Below are 24712 nucleotides of genomic sequence, written 5' to 3'. Positions count from 1 at the left end.
CTATCTGTGAATTTGCAGCTTTACATTCAATTTTCAGCTTTGTTGGTTGCTGGACAACTCCGAAATGCTGAGCAGCACTAGATCTGGCTGTATTAAACTGAAATTAGTTGATCTGCCTAAGTTCCAAATGATCAGCAAGCCAGAAGCCAAAAACGCTTTATCTCAGCGAAAGAAGTCAAAAATGGACTATCTGTGAATTTGCAGCTTTACATTCAATTCTCAGCTTTGTTAGTTGCTGGACAGCTCGGAAATGCTGAGCAGCACTCGATCTGGCTGTATTAAACTGAAATTGCTTGATCTGTTTATGTTCTAAATGATCAGCAAGCCAGAAGCCAAAAACGCTTTATCTCAGCGAAAGAAGTCAAAAATGGACTATCTGTGAATTTGCAGCTTTACATTCAATTCTCAGCTTTGTTAGTTGCTGGACAGCTCCGAAATGCTGAGCAGCACTTGATTTGGCTGTATTAAACTGAAATTAGTTGATCTGCCTAAGTTCCAAATGATCAGTAAGCCAGAAGCCAAAAACGCTTTATCTCAGCGAAAGAAGTCAAAAATGGACTATCTGTGAATTTGCAGCTTTACATTCAATTCTCAGCTTTGTTAGTTGCTGGACAGCTCCGAAATGCTGAGCAGCACTTGATCTTGCTGTATTAAACTGAAATTAGTTGATCTGCCTAAGTTCCAAATGATCAGCAAGCCAGAAGCCAAAAACGCTTTATCTCAGCGAAAGAAGTCAAAAATGGAGTATCTGTGAATTTGCAGCTTTACATTCAATTCTCAGCTTTGTTAGTTGCTGGACAGCTCGGAAATGCTGAGCAGCACTCGATCTGGCTGTATTAAACTGAAATTGCTTGATCTGTTTATGTTCTAAATGATCAGCAAGCCAGAAGCCAAAAACGCTTTATCTCAGCGAAAGAAGTAAAAAATGGAGTATCTTTGAATTTGCAGCTTTACATTCAATTCTCAGCTTTGTTAGTTGCTGGACAGCTCGGAAATGCTGAGCAGCACTAGATCTATCTGTATTATACTGAAATTAGTTGATCTGCCTAAGTTCCAAATGATCAGCAAGCCAGAAGCCAAAAACGCTTTATATCAGCGAAAGAAGTCAAAAATGGACTATCTGTGAATTTGCAGCTTTACATTCAATTTTCAGCTTTGTTGGTTGCTGGTTAGCTCCGAAATGCTGAGCAGCACTAGATCTATCTGTATTAAACTGAAAATAGTTGATCTGCCTAAGTTCCAAATGATCAGCAAGCCAGAAGCCAAAAACGCTTTATCTCAGCGAAAGAAGTCAAAAATGGAGTATCTGTGAATTTGCAGCTTTACATTCAATTCTCAGCTTTGTTAGTTGCTGGACAGCTCCGAAATGCTGAGCAGCACTAGATCTAGCTGTAATAAGCTGAAATTAGTTGATCTGCTTAAGTTACAAATGATCAGAAAGCCAGAAGCCAAAAACGCTTTATCTCAGCAAAAGAAGTCAAAAATGGACTATCTGTGAATTTGCAGCTTTACATTCAATTTTCAGCTTTGTTGGTTGCTGGACAACTCCGAAATGCTGAGCAGCACTAGATCTGGCTGTATTAAACTGAAATTAGTTGATCTGCCTAAGTTCCAAATGATCAGCAAGCCAGAAGCCAAAAACGCTTTATCTCAGCGAAAGAAGTCAAAAATGGACTATCTGTGAATTTGCAGCTTTACATTCAGTTCTCAGCTTTGTTAGTTGCTGGACAGCTCGGAAATGCTGAGCAGCACTCGATCTGGCTGTATTAAACTGAAATTGCTTGATCTGTTTATGTTCTAAATGATCAGCAAGCCAGAAGCCAAAAACGCTTTATCTCAGCGAAAGAAGTCAAAAATGGACTATCTGTGAATTTGCAGCTTTACATTCAATTCTCAGCTTTGTTAGTTGCTGGACAGCTCCGAAATGCTGAGCAGCACTTGATTTGGCTGTATTAAACTGAAATTAGTTGATCTGCCTAAGTTCCAAATGATCAGTAAGCCAGAAGCCAAAAACGCTTTATCTCAGCGAAAGAAGTCAAAAATGGACTATCTGTGAATTTGCAGCTTTACATTCAATTCTCAGCTTTGTTAGTTGCTGGACAGCTCCGAAATGCTGAGCAGCACTTGATCTTGCTGTATTAAACTGAAATTAGTTGATCTGCCTAAGTTCCAAATGATCAGCAAGCCAGAAGCCAAAAACGCTTTATCTCAGCGAAAGAAGTCAAAAATGGAGTATCTGTGAATTTGCAGCTTTACATTCAATTCTCAGCTTTGTTAGTTGCTGGACAGCTCGGAAATGCTGAGCAGCACTCGATCTGGCTGTATTAAACTGAAATTGCTTGATCTGTTTATGTTCTAAATGATCAGCAAGCCAGAAGCCAAAAACGCTTTATCTCAGCGAAAGAAGTAAAAAATGGAGTATCTTTGAATTTGCAGCTTTACATTCAATTCTCAGCTTTGTTAGTTGCTGGACAGCTCGGAAATGCTGAGCAGCACTAGATCTATCTGTATTATACTGAAATTAGTTGATCTGCCTAAGTTCCAAATGATCAGCAAGCCAGAAGCCAAAAACGCTTTATATCAGCGAAAGAAGTCAAAAATGGACTATCTGTGAATTTGCAGCTTTACATTCAATTTTCAGCTTTGTTGGTTGCTGGTTAGCTCCGAAATGCTGAGCAGCACTAGATCTATCTGTATTAAACTGAAAATAGTTGATCTGCCTAAGTTCCAAATGATCAGCAAGCCAGAAGCCAAAAACGCTTTATCTCAGCGAAAGAAGTCAAAAATGGAGTATCTGTGAATTTGCAGCTTTACATTCAATTCTCAGCTTTGTTAGTTGCTGGACAGCTCCGAAATGCTGAGCAGCACTAGATCTAGCTGTAATAAGCTGAAATTAGTTGATCTGCTTAAGTTACAAATGATCAGAAAGCCAGAAGCCAAAAACGCTTTATCTCAGCAAAAGAAGTCAAAAATGGACTATCTGTGAATTTGCAGCTTTACATTCAATTTTCAGCTTTGTTAGTTGCTGGTTAGCTCCGAAATGCTGAGCAGCACTAGATCTGGCTGTATTAAACTGAAATTAGTTGATCTGCCTAAGTTCCAAATGATCAGCAAGCCAGAAGCCAAAAACGCTTTATCTCAGCAAAAGAAGTCAAAAATGGACTATCTGTGAATTTGCAGCTTTACATTCAATTTTCAGCTTTGTTAGTTGCTGGTTAGCTCCGAAATGCTGAGCAGCACTAGATCTGGCTGTATTAAACTGAAATTAGTTGATCTGCCTAAGTTCCAAATGATCAGCAAGCCAGAAGCCAAAAACGCTTTATCTCAGCGAAAGAAGTCAAAAATGGACTATCTGTGAATTTGCAGCTTTACATTCAATTTTCAGCTTTGTTGGTTGCTGGACAACTCCGAAATGCTGAGCAGCACTAGATCTGGCTGTATTAAACTGAAATTAGTTGATCTGCCTAAGTTCCAAATGATCAGCAAGCCAGAAGCCAAAAACGCTTTATCTCAGCGAAAGAAGTCAAAAATGGACTATCTGTGAATTTGCAGCTTTACATTCAGTTCTCAGCTTTGTTAGTTGCTGGACAGCTCGGAAATGCTGAGCAGCACTCGATCTGGCTGTATTAAACTGAAATTGCTTGATCTGTTTATGTTCTAAATGATCAGCAAGCCAGAAGCCAAAAACGCTTTATCTCAGCGAAAGAAGTCAAAAATGGACTATCTGTGAATTTGCAGCTTTACATTCAATTCTCAGCTTTGTTAGTTGCTGGACAGCTCCGAAATGCTGAGCAGCACTTGATTTGGCTGTATTAAACTGAAATTAGTTGATCTGCCTAAGTTCCAAATGATCAGTAAGCCAGAAGCCAAAAACGCTTTATCTCAGCGAAAGAAGTCAAAAATGGACTATCTGTGAATTTGCAGCTTTACATTCAATTCTCAGCTTTGTTAGTTGCTGGACAGCTCCGAAATGCTGAGCAGCACTTGATCTTGCTGTATTAAACTGAAATTAGTTGATCTGCCTAAGTTCCAAATGATCAGCAAGCCAGAAGCCAAAAACGCTTTATCTCAGCGAAAGAAGTCAAAAATGGAGTATCTGTGAATTTGCAGCTTTACATTCAATTCTCAGCTTTGTTAGTTGCTGGACAGCTCGGAAATGCTGAGCAGCACTCGATCTGGCTGTATTAAACTGAAATTGCTTGATCTGTTTATGTTCTAAATGATCAGCAAGCCAGAAGCCAAAAACGCTTTATCTCAGCGAAAGAAGTAAAAAATGGAGTATCTTTGAATTTGCAGCTTTACATTCAATTCTCAGCTTTGTTAGTTGCTGGACAGCTCGGAAATGCTGAGCAGCACTAGATCTATCTGTATTATACTGAAATTAGTTGATCTGCCTAAGTTCCAAATGATCAGCAAGCCAGAAGCCAAAAACGCTTTATATCAGCGAAAGAAGTCAAAAATGGACTATCTGTGAATTTGCAGCTTTACATTCAATTTTCAGCTTTGTTGGTTGCTGGTTAGCTCCGAAATGCTGAGCAGCACTAGATCTATCTGTATTAAACTGAAAATAGTTGATCTGCCTAAGTTCCAAATGATCAGCAAGCCAGAAGCCAAAAACGCTTTATCTCAGCGAAAGAAGTCAAAAATGGAGTATCTGTGAATTTGCAGCTTTACATTCAATTCTCAGCTTTGTTAGTTGCTGGACAGCTCCGAAATGCTGAGCAGCACTAGATCTAGCTGTAATAAGCTGAAATTAGTTGATCTGCTTAAGTTACAAATGATCAGAAAGCCAGAAGCCAAAAACGCTTTATCTCAGCAAAAGAAGTCAAAAATGGACTATCTGTGAATTTGCAGCTTTACATTCAATTTTCAGCTTTGTTAGTTGCTGGTTAGCTCCGAAATGCTGAGCAGCACTAGATCTGGCTGTATTAAACTGAAATTAGTTGATCTGCCTAAGTTCCAAATGATCAGCAAGCCAGAAGCCAAAAACGCTTTATCTCAGCAAAAGAAGTCAAAAATGGACTATCTGTGAATTTGCAGCTTTACATTCAATTTTCAGCTTTGTTAGTTGCTGGTTAGCTCCGAAATGCTGAGCAGCACTAGATCTGGCTGTATTAAACTGAAATTAGTTGATCTGCCTAAGTTCCAAATGATCAGCAAGCCAGAAGCCAAAAACGCTTTATCTCAGCGAAAGAAGTCAAAAATGGAGTATCTGTGAATCTGCAGCTTTACATTCAATTCTCAGCTTTGTTAGTTGCTGGACAGCTCGGAAATGCTGAGCAGCACTCGATCTGGCTGTATTAAACTGAAATTACTTGATCTGTTTATGTTCTAAATGATCAGCAAGCCAGAAGCCAAAAACGCTTTATCTCAGCGAAAGAAGTCAAAAATGGACTATCTGTGAATTTGCAGCTTTACATTCAATTCTCAGCTTTGTTAGTTGCTGGACAGCTCCGAAATGCTGAGCAGCACTTGATCTGGCTGTATTAAACTGAAATTAGTTGATCTGCCTAAGTTCCAAATGATCAGCAAGCCAGAAGCCAAAAACGCTTTATCTCAGCGAAAGAAGTCAAAAATGGAGTATCTGTGAATTTGCAGCTTTACATTCAATTCTCAGCTTTGTTAGTTGCTGGACAGCTCGGAAATGCTGAGCAGCACTCGATCTGGCTGTATTAAACTGAAATTGCTTGATCTGTTTATGTTCTAAATGATCAGCAAGCCAGAAGCCAAAAACGCTTTATCTCAGCGAAAGAAGTAAAAAATGGAGTATCTTTGAATTTGCAGCTTTACATTCAATTCTCAGCTTTGTTAGTTGCTGGACAGCTCGGAAATGCTGAGCAGCACTAGATCTATCTGTATTATACTGAAATTAGTTGATCTGCCTAAGTTCCAAATGATCAGCAAGCCAGAAGCCAAAAACGCTTTATATCAGCGAAAGAAGTCAAAAATGGACTATCTGTGAATTTGCAGCTTTACATTCAATTTTCAGCTTTGTTGGTTGCTGGACAGCTCCGAAATGCTGAGCAGCACTAGATCTATCTGTATTAAACTGAAAATAGTTGATCTGCCTAAGTTCCAAATGATCAGCAAGCCAGAAGCCAAAAACGCTTTATCTCAGCGAAAGAAGTCAAAAATGGAGTATCTGTGAATTTGCAGCTTTACATTCAATTCTCAGCTTTGTTAGTTGCTGGACAGCTCCGAAATGCTGAGCAGCACTAGATCTGGCTGTATTAAACTGAAATTAGTTGATCTGCCTAAGTTCCAAATGATCAGCAAGCCAGAAGCCAAAAACGCTTTATATCAGCGAAAGAAGTCAAAAATGGACTATCTGTGAATTTGCAGCTTTACATTCAATTTTCAGCTTTGTTGGTTGCTGGACAGCTCCGAAATGCTGAGCAGCACTAGATCTATCTGTATTAAACTGAAAATAGTTGATCTGCCTAAGTTCCAAATGATCAGCAAGCCAGAAGCCAAAAACGCTTTATATCAGCGAAAGAAGTCAAAAATGGACTATCTGTGAATTTGCAGCTTTACATTCAATTCTCAGCTATGTTAGTTGCTGGACAGCTCCGAAATGCTGAGCAGCACTAGATCTGGCTGTATTAAACTGAAATTAGTTGATCTGCCTAAGTTCCAAATGATCAGCAAGCCAGAAGCCAAAAACGCTTTATCTCAGCGAAAGAAGTCAAAAATGGACTATCTGTTAATTTGCAGCTTTACATTCAATTCTCAGCTTTGTTAGTTGCTGGACAGCTCCGAAAAGCTGAGCAGCAGTAGATCTGGCTGTATTAAACTGAAATTAGCTGATCTGTTTATGTTCCAAATGATCAGCAAGCCAGAAGCCAAAAACGCTTTTTCTCAGCGAAAGAAGTCAAAAATGGACTATCTGTGAATTTGCAGCTTTACATTCAATTCTCAGCTTTGTTAGTTGCTGGACAGCTCCGAAATGCTGAGCAGCACTTGATCTGGCTGTATTAAACTGAAATTAGTTGATCTGCCTAAGTTCCAAATGATCAGCAAGCCAGAAGCCAAAAACGCTTTATCTCAGCGAAAGAAGTCAAAAATGGAGTATCTGTGAATTTGCAGCTTTACATTCAATTCTCAGCTTTGTTAGTTGCTGGACAGCTCGGAAATGCTGAGCAGCACTCGATCTGGCTGTATTAAACTGAAATTACTTGATCTGTTTATGTTCTAAATGATCAGCAAGCCAGAAGCCAAAAACGCTTTATCTCAGCGAAAGAAGTCAAAAATGGAGTATCTGTGAATTTGCAGCTTTACATTCAATTCTCAGCTTTGTTAGTTGCTGGACAGCTCCGAAATGCTGAGCAGCACTAGATCTGGCTGTTTTAAACTGAAATTAGTTGATCTGCCTAAGTTCCAAATGATCAGCAAGCCAGAAGCCAAAAACGCTTTATCTCAGCGAAAGAAGTCAAAAATGGACTATCTGTGAATTTGCAGCTTTACATTCAATTTTCAGCTTTGTTGGTTGCTGGACAGCTCCGAAATGCTGAGCAGCACTAGATCTATCTGTATTATACTGAAATTAGTTGATCTGCCTAAGTTCCAAATGATCAGCAAGCCAGAAGCCAAAAACGCTTTATATCAGCGAAAGAAGTCAAAAATTGACTATCTGTGAATTTGCAGCTTTACATTCAATTTTCAGCTTTGTTGGTTGCTGGACAGCTCCGAAATGCTGAGCAGCACTAGATCTGGCTGTATTAAACTGAAATTAGTTGATCTGCCTAAGTTCCAAATGATCAGCAAGCCAGAAGCCAAAAACGCTTTATCTCAGGCGATAGAAGTCAAAAATGGACTATCTGTGAATTTGCAGCTTTACATTCAATTTTCCGCTTTGTTGGTTTCTGGACAGCTCCGAAATGCTGAGCAGCACTAGATCTATCTGAATTAAACTGAAATTAGTTGATCTGCCTAAGTTCCAAATGATCAGCAAGCCAGAAGCCAAAAACGCTTTATCTCAGCGAAAGAAGTCAAAAATGGACTATCTGTGAATTTGCAGCTTTACATTCAATTTTCCGCTTTGTTGGTTGCTGGACAGCTCCGAAATGCTGAGCAGCACTAGATCTATTTGTATTAAACTGAAATAATTGATCTGCCTAAGTTCCAAATGATCAGCAAGCCAGAAGCCAAAAACGCTTTATCTCAGCGAAAGAAGTCAAAAATGGACTATCTGTGAATTTGCAGCTTTACATTCAATTCTCAGTTTTGTTAGTTGCTGGACAGCTCCGAAATGCTGAGCAGCACTAGATCTATCTGTATTAAACTGAAATTAGTTGATCTGCCTAAGTTCCAAATGATCAGCAAGCCAGAAGCCAAAAACGCTTTATCTCAGCGAAAGAAGTCAAAAATGGAGTATCTGTGAATTTGCAGCTTTACATTCAATTCTCAGCTTTGTTAGTTGCTGGACTGCTCGGAAATGCTGAGCAGCACTCGATCTGGCTGTATTAAACTGAAATTACTTGATCTGCCTAAGTTCCAAATGATCAGCAAGCCAGAAGCCAAAAACGCTTTATCTCAGCGAAAGAAGTCAAAAATGGACTATCTGTGAATTTGCAGCTTTACATTCAATTTTCAGCTTTGTTGGTTGCTGGACAACTCCGAAATGCTGAGCAGCACTAGATCTGGCTGTATTAAACTGAAATTAGTTGATCTGCCTAAGTTCCAAATGATCAGCAAGCCAGAAGCCAAAAACGCTTTATCTCAGCAAAAGAAGTCAAAAATGGACTATCTGTGAATTTGCAGCTTTACATTCAATTTTCAGCTTTGTTGGTTGCTGGACAGCTCGGAAATGCTGAGCAGCACTCGATCTGGCTGTATTAAACTGAAATTGCTTGATCTGTTTATGTTCTAAATGATCAGCAAGCCAGAAGCCAAAAACGCTTTATCTCAGCGAAAGAAGTCAAAAATGGACTATCTGTGAATTTGCAGCTTTACATTCAATTCTCAGCTTTGTTAGTTGCTGGACAGCTCCGAAATGCTGAGCAGCACTTGATTTGGCTGTATTAAACTGAAATTAGTTGATCTGCCTAAGTTCCAAATGATCAGCAAGCCAGAAGCCAAAAACGCTTTATCTCAGCGAAAGAAGTCAAAAATGGACTATCTGTGAATTTGCAGCTTTACATTCAATTCTCAGCTTTGTTAGTTGCTGGACAGCTCCGAAATGCTGAGCAGCACTTGATCTGGCTGTATTAAACTGAAATTAGTTGATCTGCCTAAGTTCCAAATGATCAGCAAGCCAGAAGCCAAAAACGCTTTATCTCAGCGAAAGAAGTCAAAAATGGACTATCTGTGAATTTGCAGCTTTACATTCAATTTTCAGCCTTGTTAGTTGTTGGACAGCTCCGAAATGCTGAGCAGCACTAGATCTAGCTGTAATAAGCTGAAATTAGTTGATCTGCTTAAGTTACAAATGATCAGAAAGCCAGAAGCCAAAAACGCTTTATCTCAGCGAAAGAAGTCAAAAATGGACTATCTGTGAATTTGCAGCTTTACATTCAATTTTCAGCTTTGTTAGTTGTTGGACAGCTCCGAAATGCTGAGCAGCACTAGATCTAGCTGTAATAAGCTGAAATTAGTTGATCTGCTTAAGTTACAAATGATCAGAAAGCCAGAAGCCAAAAACGCTTTATCTCAGCGAAAGAAGTCACAAATGGACTATCTGTGAATTTGCAGCTTTACATTCAATTTTCAGCCTTGTTAGTTGTTGGACAGCTCCGAAATGCTGAGCAGCACTAGATCTGGCTGTAATAACCTGAAATTAGTTGATCTGCTTAAGTTACAAATGATCAGAAAGCCAGAAGCCAAAAACGCTTTATCTCAGCGAAAGAAGTCCAAAATGGACTATCTGTGAATTTGCAGCTTTACATTCAATTTTCAGCCTTGTTAGTTGTTGGACAGCTCCGAAATGCTGAGCAGCACTAGAACTAGCTGTAATAAGCTGAAATTAGTTGATCTGCTTAAGTTACAAATGATCAGAAAGCCAGAAGCCAAAAACGCTGTATCTCAGCGAAAGAAGTCAAAAATGGACTATCTGTGAATTTGCAGCTTTACATTCAATTTTCAGCCTTGTTAGTTGTTGGACAGCTCCGAAATGCTGAGCAGCACTAGATCTAGCTGTAATAAGCTGAAATTAGTTGATCTGCTTAAGTTACAAATGATCAGAAAGCCAGAAGCCAAAAACGCTTTATCTCAGCGAAAGAAGTCAAAAATGGACTATCTGTGAATTTGCAGCTTTACATTCAATTTTCAGCCTTGTTAGTTGTTGGACAGCTCCGAAATGCTGAGCAGCACTAGATCTGGCTGTAATAAGCTGAAATCAGTTGATCTGCTTAAGTTACAAATGATCAGAAAGCCAGAAGCCAAAAACGCTTTATCTCAGCGAAAGAAGTCAAAAATGGACTATCTGTGAATTTGCAGCTTTACATTCAATTTTCAGCCTTGTTAGTTGTTGGACAGCTCCGAAATGCTGAGCAGCACTAGATCTAGCTGTAATAAGCTGAAATTAGTTGATCTGCTTAAGTTACAAATGATCAGAAAGCCAGAAGCCAAAAACGCTTTATCTCAGCGAAAGAAGTCAAAAATGGAATATCTGTGAATTTGCAGCTTTACATTCAATTTTCAGCCTTGTTAGTTGTTGGACAGCTCCGAAATGCTGAGCAGCACTAGATCTAGCTGTAATAAGCTGAAATTAGTTGATCTGCTTAAGTTCCAAATGATCAGCAAGCCAGAAGCCAAAAACGCTTTATCTCAGCGAAAGAAGTCAAAAATGGACTATCTGTGAATTTGCAGCTTTACATTCAATTCTCAGCTTTGTTAGTTGCTGGACAGCTCCGAAATGCTGAGCAGCACTTGATCTGGCTGTATTAAACTGAAATTAGTTGATCTGCCTAAGTTCCAAATGATCAGCAAGCCAGAAGCCAAAAACGCTTTATCTCAGCGAAAGAAGTCAAAAATGGACTATCTGTGAATTTGCAGCTTTACATTCAATTTTCAGCCTTGTTAGTTGTTGGACAGCTCCGAAATGCTGAGCAGCACTAGATCTAGCTGTAATAAGCTGAAATTAGTTGATCTGCTTAAGTTACAAATGATCAGAAAGCCAGAAGCCAAAAACGCTTTATCTCAGCGAAAGAAGTCAAAAATGGACTATCTGTGAATTTGCAGCTTTACATTCAATTTTCAGCCTTGTTAGTTGTTGGACAGCTCCGAAATGCTGAGCAGCACTAGATCTAGCTGTAATAAGCTGAAATTAGTTGATCTGCTTAAGTTACAAATGATCAGAAAGCCAGAAGCCAAAAACGCTTTATCTCAGCGAAAGAAGTCAAAAATGGACTATCTGTGAATTTGCAGCTTTACATTCAATTTTCAGCCTTGTTAGTTGTTGGACAGCTCCGAAATGCTGAGCAGCACTAGATCTAGCTGTAATAAGCTGAAATTAGTTGATCTGCTTAAGTTACAAATGATCAGAAAGCCAGAAGCCAAAAACGCTTTATCTCAGCGAAAGAAGTCAAAAATGGAATATCTGTGAATTTGCAGCTTTACATTCAATTTTCAGCCTTGTTAGTTGTTGGACAGCTCCGAAATGCTGAGCAGCACTAGATCTAGCTGTAATAAGCTGAAATTAGTTGATCTGCTTAAGTTACAAATGATCAGAAAGCCAGAAGCCAAAAACGCTTTATCTCAGCGACAGAAGTCAAAAATGGACTATCTGTGGATTTGCAGCTTTACATTCAATTTTCAGCCTTGTTAGTTGTTGGACAGCTCCGAAATGCTGAGCAGCACTAGATCTAGCTGTAATAAGCTGAAATTAGTTGATCTGCTTAAGTTACAAATGATCAGAAAGCCAGAAGCCAAAAACGCTTTATCTCAGCGAAAGAAGTCAAAAATGGACTATCTGTGAATTTGCAGCTTTACATTCAATTTTCAGCCTTGTTAGTTGTTGGACAGCTCCGAAATGCTGAGCAGCACTAGAACTAGCTGTAATAAGCTGAAATTAGTTGATCTGCTTAAGTTACAAATGATCAGAAAGCCAGAAGCCAAAAACGCTTTATCTCAGCGAAAGAAGTCAAAAATGGACTATCTGTGAATTTGCAGCTTTACATTCAATTTTCAGCCTTGTTAGTTGTTGGACAGCTCCGAAATGCTGAGCAGCACTAGATCTAGCTGTAATAAGCTGAAATTAGTTGATCTGCTTAAGTTACAAATGATCAGAAAGCCAGAAGCCAAAAACGCTTTATCTCAGCGAAAGAAGTCAAAAATGGACTATCTGTGAATTTGCAGCTTTACATTCAATTTTCAGCCTTGTTAGTTGTTGGACAGCTCCGAAATGCTGAGCAGCACTAGATCTAGCTGTAATAAGCTGAAATTAGTTGATCTGCTTAAGTTACAAATGATCAGAAAGCCAGAAGCCAAAAACGCTTTATCTCAGCGAAAGAAGTCAAAAATGGAATATCTGTGAATTTGCAGCTTTACATTCAATTTTCAGCCTTGTTAGTTGTTGGACAGCTCCGAAATGCTGAGCAGCACTAGATCTAGCTGTAATAAGCTGAAATTAGTTGATCTGCTTAAGTTACAAATGATCAGAAAGCCAGAAGCCAAAAACGCTTTATCTCAGCGACAGAAGTCAAAAATGGACTATCTGTGGATTTGCAGCTTTACATTCAATTTTCAGCCTTGTTAGTTGTTGGACAGCTCCGAAATGCTGAGCAGCACTAGATCTAGCTGTAATAAGCTGAAATTAGTTGATCTGCTTAAGTTACAAATGATCAGAAAGCCAGAAGCCAAAAACGCTTTATCTCAGCGACAGAAGTCAAAAATGGACTATCTGTGAATTTGCAGCTTTACATTCAATTTTCAGCCTTGTTAGTTGTTGGACAGCTCCGAAATGCTGAGCAGCACTAGATCTGGCTGTAATAAGCTGAAATCAGTTGATCTGCTTAAGTTACAAATGATCAGAAAGCCAGAAGCCAAAAACGCTTTATCTCAGCGAAAGAAGTCAAAAATGGACTATCTGTGAATTTGCAGCTTTACATTCAATTTTCAGCCTTGTTAGTTGTTGGACAGCTCCGAAATGCTGAGCAGCACTAGATCTAGCTGTAATAAGCTGAAATTAGTTGATCTGCTTAAGTTACAAATGATCAGAAAGCCAGAAGCCAAAAACGCTTTATCTCAGCGAAAGAAGTCAAAAATGGAATATCTGTGAATTTGCAGCTTTACATTCAATTTTCAGCCTTGTTAGTTGTTGGACAGCTCCGAAATGCTGAGCAGCACTAGATCTAGCTGTAATAAGCTGAAATTAGTTGATCTGCTTAAGTTCCAAATGATCAGCAAGCCAGAAGCCAAAAACGCTTTATCTCAGCGAAAGAAGTCAAAAATGGACTATCTGTGAATTTGCAGCTTTACATTCAATTCTCAGCTTTGTTAGTTGCTGGACAGCTCCGAAATGCTGAGCAGCACTTGATCTGGCTGTATTAAACTGAAATTAGTTGATCTGCCTAAGTTCCAAATGATCAGCAAGCCAGAAGCCAAAAACGCTTTATCTCAGCGAAAGAAGTCAAAAATGGACTATCTGTGAATTTGCAGCTTTACATTCAATTTTCAGCCTTGTTAGTTGTTGGACAGCTCCGAAATGCTGAGCAGCACTAGATCTAGCTGTAATAAGCTGAAATTAGTTGATCTGCTTAAGTTACAAATGATCAGAAAGCCAGAAGCCAAAAACGCTTTATCTCAGCGAAAGAAGTCAAAAATGGACTATCTGTGAATTTGCAGCTTTACATTCAATTTTCAGCCTTGTTAGTTGTTGGACAGCTCCGAAATGCTGAGCAGCACTAGATCTAGCTGTAATAAGCTGAAATTAGTTGATCTGCTTAAGTTACAAATGATCAGAAAGCCAGAAGCCAAAAACGCTTTATCTCAGCGAAAGAAGTCAAAAATGGACTATCTGTGAATTTGCAGCTTTACATTCAATTTTCAGCCTTGTTAGTTGTTGGACAGCTCCGAAATGCTGAGCAGCACTAGATCTAGCTGTAATAAGCTGAAATTAGTTGATCTGCTTAAGTTACAAATGATCAGAAAGCCAGAAGCCAAAAACGCTTTATCTCAGCGAAAGAAGTCAAAAATGGACTATCTGTGAATTTGCAGCTTTACATTCAATTTTCAGCCTTGTTAGTTGTTGGACAGCTCCGAAATGCTGAGCAGCACTAGATCTGGCTGTAATAAGCTGAAATCAGTTGATCTGCTTAAGTTACAAATGATCAGAAAGCCAGAAGCCAAAAACGCTTTATCTCAGCGAAAGAAGTCAAAAATGGACTATCTGTGAATTTGCAGCTTTACATTCAATTTTCAGCCTTGTTAGTTGTTGGACAGCTCCGAAATGCTGAGCAGCACTAGATCTGGCTGTAATAAGCTGAAATCAGTTGATCTGCTTAAGTTACAAATGATCAGAAAGCCAGAAGCCAAAAACGCTTTATCTCAGCGAAAGAAGTCAAAAATGGACTATCTGTGAATTTGCAGCTTTACATTCAATTTTCAGCCTTGTTAGTTGTTGGACAGCTCCGAAATGCTGAGCAGCACTAGATCTAGCTGTAATAAGCTGAAATTAGTTGATCTGCTTAAGTTACAAATGATCAGAAAGCCAGAAGCCAAAAACGCTTTATCTCAGCGAAAGAAGTCAAAAATGGAATATCTGTGAATTTGCAGCTTTACATTCAATTTTCAGCCTTGTTAGTTGTTGGACAGCTCCGAAATGCTGAGCAGCACTAGATCTAGCTGTAATAAGCTGAAATTAGTTGATCTGCTTAAGTTCCAAATGATCAGCAAGCCAGAAGCCAAAAACGCTTTATCTCAGCGAAAGAAGTCAAAAATGGACTATCTGTGAATTTGCAGCTTTACATTCAATTCTCAGCTTTGTTAGTTGCTGGACAGCTCCGAAATGCTGAGCAGCACTTGATCTGGCTGTATTAAACTGAAATTAGTTGATCTGCCTAAGTTCCAAATGATCAGCAAGCCAGAAGCCAAAAACGCTTTATCTCAGCGAAAGAAGTCAAAAATGGACTATCTGTGAATTTGCAGCTTTACATTCAATTTTCAGCCTTGTTAGTTGTTGGACAGCTCCGAAATGCTGAGCAGCACTAGATCTAGCTGTAATAAGCTGAAATTAGTTGATCTGCTTAAGTTACAAATGATCAGAAAGCCAGAAGCCAAAAACGCTTTATCTCAGCGAAAGAAGTCAAAAATGGACTATCTGTGAATTTGCAGCTTTACATTCAATTTTCAGCCTTGTTAGTTGTTGGACAGCTCCGAAATGCTGAGCAGCACTAGATCTAGCTGTAATAAGCTGAAATTAGTTGATCTGCTTAAGTTACAAATGATCAGAAAGCCAGAAGCCAAAAACGCTTTATCTCAGCGAAAGAAGTCAAAAATGGACTATCTGTGAATTTGCAGCTTTACATTCAATTTTCAGCCTTGTTAGTTGTTGGACAGCTCCGAAATGCTGAGCAGCACTAGATCTAGCTGTAATAAGCTGAAATTAGTTGATCTGCTTAAGTTACAAATGATCAGAAAGCCAGAAGCCAAAAACGCTTTATCTCAGCGAAAGAAGTCAAAAATGGACTATCTGTGAATTTGCAGCTTTACATTCAATTTTCAGCCTTGTTAGTTGTTGGACAGCTCCGAAATGCTGAGCAGCACTAGATCTGGCTGTAATAAGCTGAAATCAGTTGATCTGCTTAAGTTACAAATGATCAGAAAGCCAGAAGCCAAAAACGCTTTATCTCAGCGAAAGAAGTCAAAAATGGACTATCTGTGAATTTGCAGCTTTACATTCAATTTTCAGCCTTGTTAGTTGTTGGACAGCTCCGAAATGCTGAGCAGCACTAGATCTAGCTGTAATAAGCTGAAATTAGTTGATCTGCTTAAGTTACAAATGATCAGAGAAAGCCAGAAGCCAAAAACGCTTTATCTCAGCGAAAGAAGTCAAAAATGGACTATCTGTGAATTTGCAGCTTTACATTCAATTTTCAGCCTTGTTAGTTGTTGGACAGCTCCGAAATGCTGAGCAGCACTAGATCTAGCTGTAATAAGCTGAAATTAGTTGATCTGCTTAAGTTACAAATGATCAGAAAGCCAGAAGCCAAAAACGCTTTATCTCAGCGAAAGAAGTCAAAAATGGACTATCTGTGAATTTGCAGCTTTACATTCAATTTTCAGCCTTGTTAGTTGTTGGACAGCTCCGAAATGCTGAGCAGCACTAGATCTAGCTGTAATAAGCTGAAATTAGTTGATCTGCTTAAGTTACAAATGATCAGCAAGCCAGAAGCCAAAAACGCTTTATCTCAGCGAAAGAAGTCAAAAATGGACTATCTGTGAATTTGCAGCTTTACATTCAATTCTCAGCTTTGTTAGTTGCTGGACAGCTCGGAAATGCTGAGCAGCACTCGATCTGGCTGTATTAAACTGAAATTGCTTGATCTGTTTATGTTCTAAATGATCAGCAAGCCAGAAGCCAAAAACGCTTTATCTCAGCGAAAGAAGTAAAAAATGGAGTATCTTTGAATTTGCAGCTTTACATTCAATTCTCAGCTTTGTTAGTTGCTGGACAGCTCGGAATGCTGAGCAGCACTAGATCTAGCTGTAATAAGCTGAAATTAGTTGATCTGCTTAAGTTACAAATGATCAGAAAGCCAGAAGCCAAAAACGCTTTATCTCAGCGAAAGAAGTCAAAAATGGACTATCTGTGAATTTGCAGCTTTACATTCAATTTTCAGCCTTGTTAGTTGTTGGACAGCTCCGAAATGCTGAGCAGCACTAGATCTAGCTGTAATAAGCTGAAATTAGTTGATCTGCTTAAGTTACAAATGATCAGAAAGCCAGAAGCCAAAAACGCTTTATCTCAGCGAAAGAAGTCAAAAATGGACTATCTGTGAATTTGCAGCTTTACATTCAATTTTCAGCCTTGTTAGTTGTTGGACAGCTCCGAAATGCTGAGCAGCACTAGATCTAGCTGTAATAAGCTGAAATTAGTTGATCTGCTTAAGTTACAAATGATCAGAAAGCCAGAAGCCAAAAACGCTTTATCTCAGCGAAAGAAGTCAAAAATGGACTATCTGTGAATTTGCAGCTTTACATTCAATTTTCAGCCTTGTTAGTTGTTGGACAGCTCCGAAATGCTGAGCAGCACTAGATCTAGCTGTAATAAGCTGAAATTAGTTGATCTGCTTAAGTTACAAATGATCAGAAAGCCAGAAGCCAAAAACGCTTTATCTCAGCGAAAGAAGTCAAAAATGGACTATCTGTGAATTTGCAGCTTTACATTCAATTTTCAGCCTTGTTAGTTGTTGGACAGCTCCGAAATGCTGAGCAGCACTAGATCTAGCTGTAATAAGCTGAAATTAGTTGATCTGCTTAAGTTACAAATGATCAGAAAGCCAGAAGCCAAAAACGCTTATCTCAGCGAAAGAAGTCAAAAATGGACTATCTGTGAATTTGCAGCTTTACATTCAATTTTCAGCCTTGTTAGTTGTTGGACAGCTCCGAAATGCTGAGCAGCACTAGATCTAGCTGTAATAAGCTGAAATTAGTTGATCTGCTTAAGTTACAAATGATCAGAAAGCCAGAAGCCAAAAACGCTGTATCTCAGCGAAAGAAGTCAAAAATGGACTATCTGTGAATTTGCAGCTTTACATTCAATTTTCAGCCTTGTTAGTTGTTGGACAGCTCCGAAATGCTGAGCAGCACTAGATCTAGCTGTAATAAGCTGAAATTAGTTGATCTGCTTAAGTTACAAATGATCAGAAAGCCAGAAGCCAAAAACGCTTTATCTCAGCGACAGAAGTCAAAAATGGACTATCTGTGAATTTGCAGCTTTACATTCAATTTTCAGCCTTGTTAGTTGTTGGACAGCTCCGAAATGCTGAGCAGCACTAGATCTAGCTGTAATAAGCTGAAATTAGTTGATCTGCTTAAGTTACAAATGATCAGAAAGCCAGAAGCCAAAAACGCTTTATCTCAGCGAAAGAAGTCAAAAATGGACTATCTGTGAATTTGCAGCTTTACATTCAATTTTCAGCCTTGTTAGTTGTTGGACAGCTCCGAAATGCTGAGCAGCACTAGATCTAGCTGTAATAAGCTGAAATTAGTTGATCTGCTTAAGTTACAAATGATCAGAAAGCCAGAAGCCAAAAACGCTTATCTCAGCGAAAGAAGTCAAAAATGGACTATCTGTGAATTTGCAGCTTTACATTCAATTTTCAGCCTTGTTAGTTGTTGGACAGCTCCGAAATGCTGAGCAGCACTAGATCTAGCTGTAATAAGCTGAAATTAGTTGATCTGCTTAAGTTACAAATGATCAGAAAGCCAGAAGCCAAAAACGCTGTATCTCAGCGAAAGAAGTCAAAAATGGACTATCTGTGAATTTGCAGCTTTACATTCAATTTTCAGCCTTGTTAGTTGTTGGACAGCTCCGAAATGCTGAGCAGCACTAGATCTAGCTGTAATAAGCTGAAATTAGTTGATCTGCTTAAGTTACAAATGATCAGAAAGCCAGAAGCCAAAAACGCTTTATCTCAGCGACAGAAGTCAAAAATGGACTATCTGTGAATTTGCAGCTTTACATTCAATTTTCAGCCTTGTTAGTTGTTGGACAGCTCCGAAATGCTGAGCAGCACTAGATCTAGCTGTAATAAGCTGAAATTAGTTGATCTGCTTAAGTTACAAATGATCAGAAAGCCAGAAGCCAAAAACGCTTTATCTCAGCGAAAGAAGTCAAAAATGGACTATCTGTGAATTTGCAGCTTTACATTCAATTTTCAGCCTTGTTAGTTGTTGGACAGCTCCGAAATGCTGAGCAGCACTAGATCTAGCTGTAATAAGCTGAAATTAGTTGATCTGCTTAAGTTACAAATGATCAGAAAGCCAGAAGCCAAAAACGCTTTATCTCAGCGAAAGAAGTCCAAAATGGACTATCTGTGAATTTGCAGCTTTACATTCAATTTTCAGCCTTGTTAGTTGTTGGACAGCTCCGAAATGCTGAGCAGCACTAGATCTAGCTGTAATAAGCTGAAATTAGTTGATCTGCTTAAGTTACAAATGATCAGAAAGCCAGAAGCCAAAAACGCTTTATCTCAGCGAAAGAAGTCAAAAATGGACTATCTGTGAATTTGCAGCTTTACATTCAATTTTCAGCCTTGTTAGTTGTTGGACAGCTCCGAAATGCTGAGCAGCACTAGATCTAGCTGTAATAAGCTGAAATTAGTTGATCTGCTTAAGTTACAAATGATCAGAAAGCCAGAAGCCAAAAACGCTTTATCTCAGCGAAAGAAGTCAAAAATGGACTATCTGTGAATTTGCAGCTTTACATTCAATTTTCAGCCTTGTTAGTTGTTGGACAGCTCCGAAATGCTGAGCAGCACTAGATCTAGCTGTAATAAGCTGAAATTAGTTGATCTGCTTAAGTTACAAATGATCAGAAAGCCAGAAGCCAAAAACGCTTTATCTCAGCGAAAGAAGTCAAAAATGGACTATCTGTGAATTTGCAGCTTTACATTCAATTTTCAGCCTTGTTAGTTGTTGGACAGCTCCGAAATGCTGAGCAGCACTAGATCTAGCTGTAATAAGCTGAAATTAGTTGATCTGCTTAAGTTACAAATGATCAGCAAGCCAGAAGCCAAAAACGCTTTATCTCAGCGAAAGAAGTCAAAAATGGACTATCTGTGAATTTGCAGCTTTACATTCAATTCTCAGCTTTGTTAGTTGCTGGACAGCTCGGAAATGCTGAGCAGCACTCGATCTGGCTGTATTAAACTGAAATTGCTTGATCTGTTTATGTTCTAAATGATCAGCAAGCCAGAAGCCAAAAACGCTTTATCTCAGCGAAAGAAGTAAAAAATGGAGTATCTTTGAATTTGCAGCTTTACATTCAATTCTCAGCTTTGTTAGTTGCTGGACAGCTCGGAATGCTGAGCAGCACTAGATCTAGCTGTAATAAGCTGAAATTAGTTGATCTGCTTAAGTTACAAATGATCAGAAAGCCAGAAGCCAAAAACGCTTTATCTCAGCGAAAGAAGTCAAAAATGGACTATCTGTGAATTTGCAGCTTTACATTCAATTTTCAGCCTTGTTAGTTGTTGGACAGCTCCGAAATGCTGAGCAGCACTAGATCTAGCTGTAATAAGCTGAAATTAGTTGATCTGCTTAAGTTACAAATGATCAGAAAGCCAGAAGCCAAAAACGCTTTATCTCAGCGAAAGAAGTCAAAAATGGACTATCTGTGAATTTGCAGCTTTACATTCAATTTTCAGCCTTGTTAGTTGTTGGACAGCTCCGAAATGCTGAGCAGCACTAGATCTAGCTGTAATAAGCTGAAATTAGTTGATCTGCTTAAGTTACAAATGATCAGAAAGCCAGAAGCCAAAAACGCTTTATCTCAGCGAAAGAAGTCAAAAATGGACTATCTGTGAATTTGCAGCTTTACATTCAATTTTCAGCCTTGTTAGTTGTTGGACAGCTCCGAAATGCTGAGCAGCACTAGATCTAGCTGTAATAAGCTGAAATTAGTTGATCTGCTTAAGTTACAAATGATCAGAAAGCCAGAAGCCAAAAACGCTTTATCTCAGCGAAAGAAGTCAAAAATGGACTATCTGTGAATTTGCAGCTTTACATTCAATTTTCAGCCTTGTTAGTTGTTGGACAGCTCCGAAATGCTGAGCAGCACTAGATCTAGCTGTAATAAGCTGAAATTAGTTGATCTGCTTAAGTTACAAATGATCAGAAAGCCAGAAGCCAAAAACGCTTATCTCAGCGAAAGAAGTCAAAAATGGACTATCTGTGAATTTGCAGCTTTACATTCAATTTTCAGCCTTGTTAGTTGTTGGACAGCTCCGAAATGCTGAGCAGCACTAGATCTAGCTGTAATAAGCTGAAATTAGTTGATCTGCTTAAGTTACAAATGATCAGAAAGCCAGAAGCCAAAAACGCTGTATCTCAGCGAAAGAAGTCAAAAATGGACTATCTGTGAATTTGCAGCTTTACATTCAATTTTCAGCCTTGTTAGTTGTTGGACAGCTCCGAAATGCTGAGCAGCACTAGATCTAGCTGTAATAAGCTGAAATTAGTTGATCTGCTTAAGTTACAAATGATCAGAAAGCCAGAAGCCAAAAACGCTTTATCTCAGCGACAGAAGTCAAAAATGGACTATCTGTGAATTTGCAGCTTTACATTCAATTTTCAGCCTTGTTAGTTGTTGGACAGCTCCGAAATGCTGAGCAGCACTAGATCTAGCTGTAATAAGCTGAAATTAGTTGATCTGCTTAAGTTACAAATGATCAGAAAGCCAGAAGCCAAAAACGCTTTATCTCAGCGAAAGAAGTCAAAAATGGACTATCTGTGAATTTGCAGCTTTACATTCAATTTTCAGCCTTGTTAGTTGTTGGACAGCTCCGAAATGCTGAGCAGCACTAGATCTAGCTGTAATAAGCTGAAATTAGTTGATCTGCTTAAGTTACAAATGATCAGAAAGCCAGAAGCCAAAAACGCTTTATCTCAGCGAAAGAAGTCAAAAATGGACTATCTGTGAATTTGCAGCTTTACATTCAATTTTCAGCCTTGTTAGTTGTTGGACAGCTCCGAAATGCTGAGCAGCACTAGATCTAGCTGTAATAAGCTGAAATTAGTTGATCTGCTTAAGTTACAAATGATCAGAAAGCCAGAAGCCAAAAACGCTTTATCTCAGCGAAAGAAGTCAAAAATGGACTATCTGTGAATTTGCAGCTTTACATTCAATTTTCAGCCTTGTTAGTTGTTGGACAGCTCCGAAATGCTGAGCAGCACTAGATCTGGCTGTAATAAGCTGAAATTAGTTGATCTGCTTAAGTTACAAATGATCAGAAAGCCAGAAGCCAAAAACGCTTTATCTCAGCGAAAGAAGTCAAAAATGGACTATCTGTGAATTTGCAGCTTTACATTCAATTTTCAGCCTTGTTAGTTGTTGGACAGCTCCGAAATGCTGAGCAGCACTAGATCTAGCTGTAATAAGCTGAAATTAGTTGATCTGCTTAAGTTACAAATGATCAGAAAGCCAGAAGCCAAAAACGCTTTATCTCAGCGAAAGAAGTCAAAAATGGACTATCTGTGAATTTGCAGCTTTACATTCAATTTTCAGCCTTGTTAGTTGTTGGACAGCTCCGAAATGCTGAGCAGCACTAGATCTAGCTGTAATAAGCTGAAATTAGTTGATCTGCTTAAGTTACAAATGATCAGAAAGCCAGAAGCCAAAAACGCTTTATCTCAGCGAAAGAAGTCAAAAATGGACTATCTGTGAATTTGCAGCTTTACATTCAATTTTCAGCCTTGTTAGTTGTTGGACAGCTCCGAAATGCTGAGCAGCACTAGATCTAGCTGTAATAAGCTGAAATTAGTTGATCTGCTTAAGTTACAAATGATCAGCAAGCCAGAAGCCAAAAACGCTTTATCTCAGCGAAAGAAGTCAAAAATGGACTATCTGTGAATTTGCAGCTTTACATTCAATTCTCAGCTTTGTTAGTTGCTGGACAGCTCCGAAATGCTGAGCAGCACTTGATCTTGCTGTATTAAACTGAAATTAGTTGATCTGCCTAAGTTCCAAATGATCAGCAAGCCAGAAGCCAAAAACGCTTTATCTCAGCGAAAGAAGTCAAAAATGGAGTATCTGTGAATTTGCAGCTTTACATTCAATTCTCAGCTTTGTTAGTTGCTGGACAGCTCGGAAATGCTGAGCAGCACTCGATCTGGCTGTATTAAACTGAAATTGCTTGATCTGTTTATGTTCTAAATGATCAGCAAGCCAGAAGCCAAAAACGCTTTATCTCAGCGAAAGAAGTAAAAAATGGAGTATCTTTGAATTTGCAGCTTTACATTCAATTCTCAGCTTTGTTAGTTGCTGGACAGCTCGGAATGCTGAGCAGCACTAGATCTGGCTGTATTAAACTGAAATTAGTTGATCTGCCTAAGTTCCAAATGATCAGCAAGCCAGAAGCCAAAAACGCTTTATCTCAGCGAAAGAAGTCAAAAATGGACTATCTGTGAATTTGCAGCTTTACATTCAATTTTCAGCCTTGTTAGTTGTTGGACAGCTCCGAAATGCTGAGCAGCACTCGATCTGGCTGTATTAAACTGAAATTGCTTGATCTGTTTATGTTCTAAATGATCAGCAAGCCAGAAGCCAAAAACGCTTTATCTCAGCGAAAGAAGTCAAAAATGGACTATCTGTGAATTTGCAGCTTTACATTCAATTCTCAGCTTTGTTAGTTGCTGGACAGCTCCGAAATGCTGAGCAGCACTTGATTTGGCTGTATTAAACTGAAATTAGTTGATCTGCCTAAGTTCCAAATGATCAGCAAGCCAGAAGCCAAAAACGCTTTATCTCAGCGAAAGAAGTCAAAAATGGACTATCTGTGAATTTGCAGCTTTACATTCAATTTTCAGCCTTGTTAGTTGTTGGACAGCTCCGAAATGCTGAGCAGCACTAGATCTAGCTGTAATAAGCTGAAATTAGTTGATCTGCTTAAGTTACAAATGATCAGAAAGCCAGAAGCCAAAAACGCTTTATCTCAGCGAAAGAAGTCCAAAATGGACTATCTGTGAATTTGCAGCTTTACATTCAATTTTCAGCCTTGTTAGTTGTTGGACAGCTCCGAAATGCTGAGCAGCACTAGATCTAGCTGTAATAAGCTGAAATTAGTTGATCTGCTTAAGTTACAAATGATCAGAAAGCCAGAAGCCAAAAACGCTTTATCTCAGCGAAAGAAGTCAAAAATGGACTATCTGTGAATTTGCAGCTTTACATTCAATTTTCAGCCTTGTTAGTTGTTGGACAGCTCCGAAATGCTGAGCAGCACTAGATCTAGCTGTAATAAGCTGAAATTAGTTGATCTGCTTAAGTTACAAATGATCAGAAAGCCAGAAGCCAAAAACGCTTTATCTCAGCGAAAGAAGTCAAAAATGGACTATCTGTGAATTTGCAGCTTTACATTCAATTTTCAGCCTTGTTAGTTGTTGGACAGCTCCGAAATGCTGAGCAGCACTAGATCTAGCTGTAATAAGCTGAAATTAGTTGATCTGCTTAAGTTACAAATGATCAGCAAGCCAGAAGCCAAAAACGCTTTATCTCAGCGAAAGAAGTCAAAAATGGAGTATCTGTGAATTTGCAGCTTTACATTCAATTCTCAGCTTTGTTAGTTGCTGGACAGCTCGGAAATGCTGAGCAGCACTCGATCTGGCTGTATTAAACTGAAATTGCTTGATCTGTTTATGTTCTAAATGATCAGCAAGCCAGAAGCCAAAAACGCTTTATCTCAGCGAAAGAAGTAAAAAATGGAGTATCTTTGAATTTGCAGCTTTACATTCAATTCTCAGCTTTGTTAGTTGCTGGACAGCTCGGAATGCTGAGCAGCACTAGATCTGGCTGTATTAAACTGAAATTAGTTGATCTGCCTAAGTTCCAAATGATCAGCAAGCCAGAAGCCAAAAACGCTTTATCTCAGCGAAAGAAGTCAAAAATGGACTATCTGTGAATTTGCAGCTTTACATTCAATTTTCAGCCTTGTTAGTTGTTGGACAGCTCCGAAATGCTGAGCAGCACTCGATCTGGCTGTATTAAACTGAAATTGCTTGATCTGTTTATGTTCTAAATGATCAGCAAGCCAGAAGCCAAAAACGCTTTATCTCA

This window comes from Poecilia mexicana, unplaced genomic scaffold (assembly GCF_051168715.1).
Source record: "Poecilia mexicana isolate PSO_F unplaced genomic scaffold, ASM5116871v1 scaffold_9, whole genome shotgun sequence".
Lineage (NCBI taxonomy): Eukaryota > Metazoa > Chordata > Actinopteri > Cyprinodontiformes > Poeciliidae > Poecilia > Poecilia mexicana.
The sequence above is the reverse complement of the archived record's forward strand: the minus strand, read 5'-3'. Positions refer to the sequence as shown.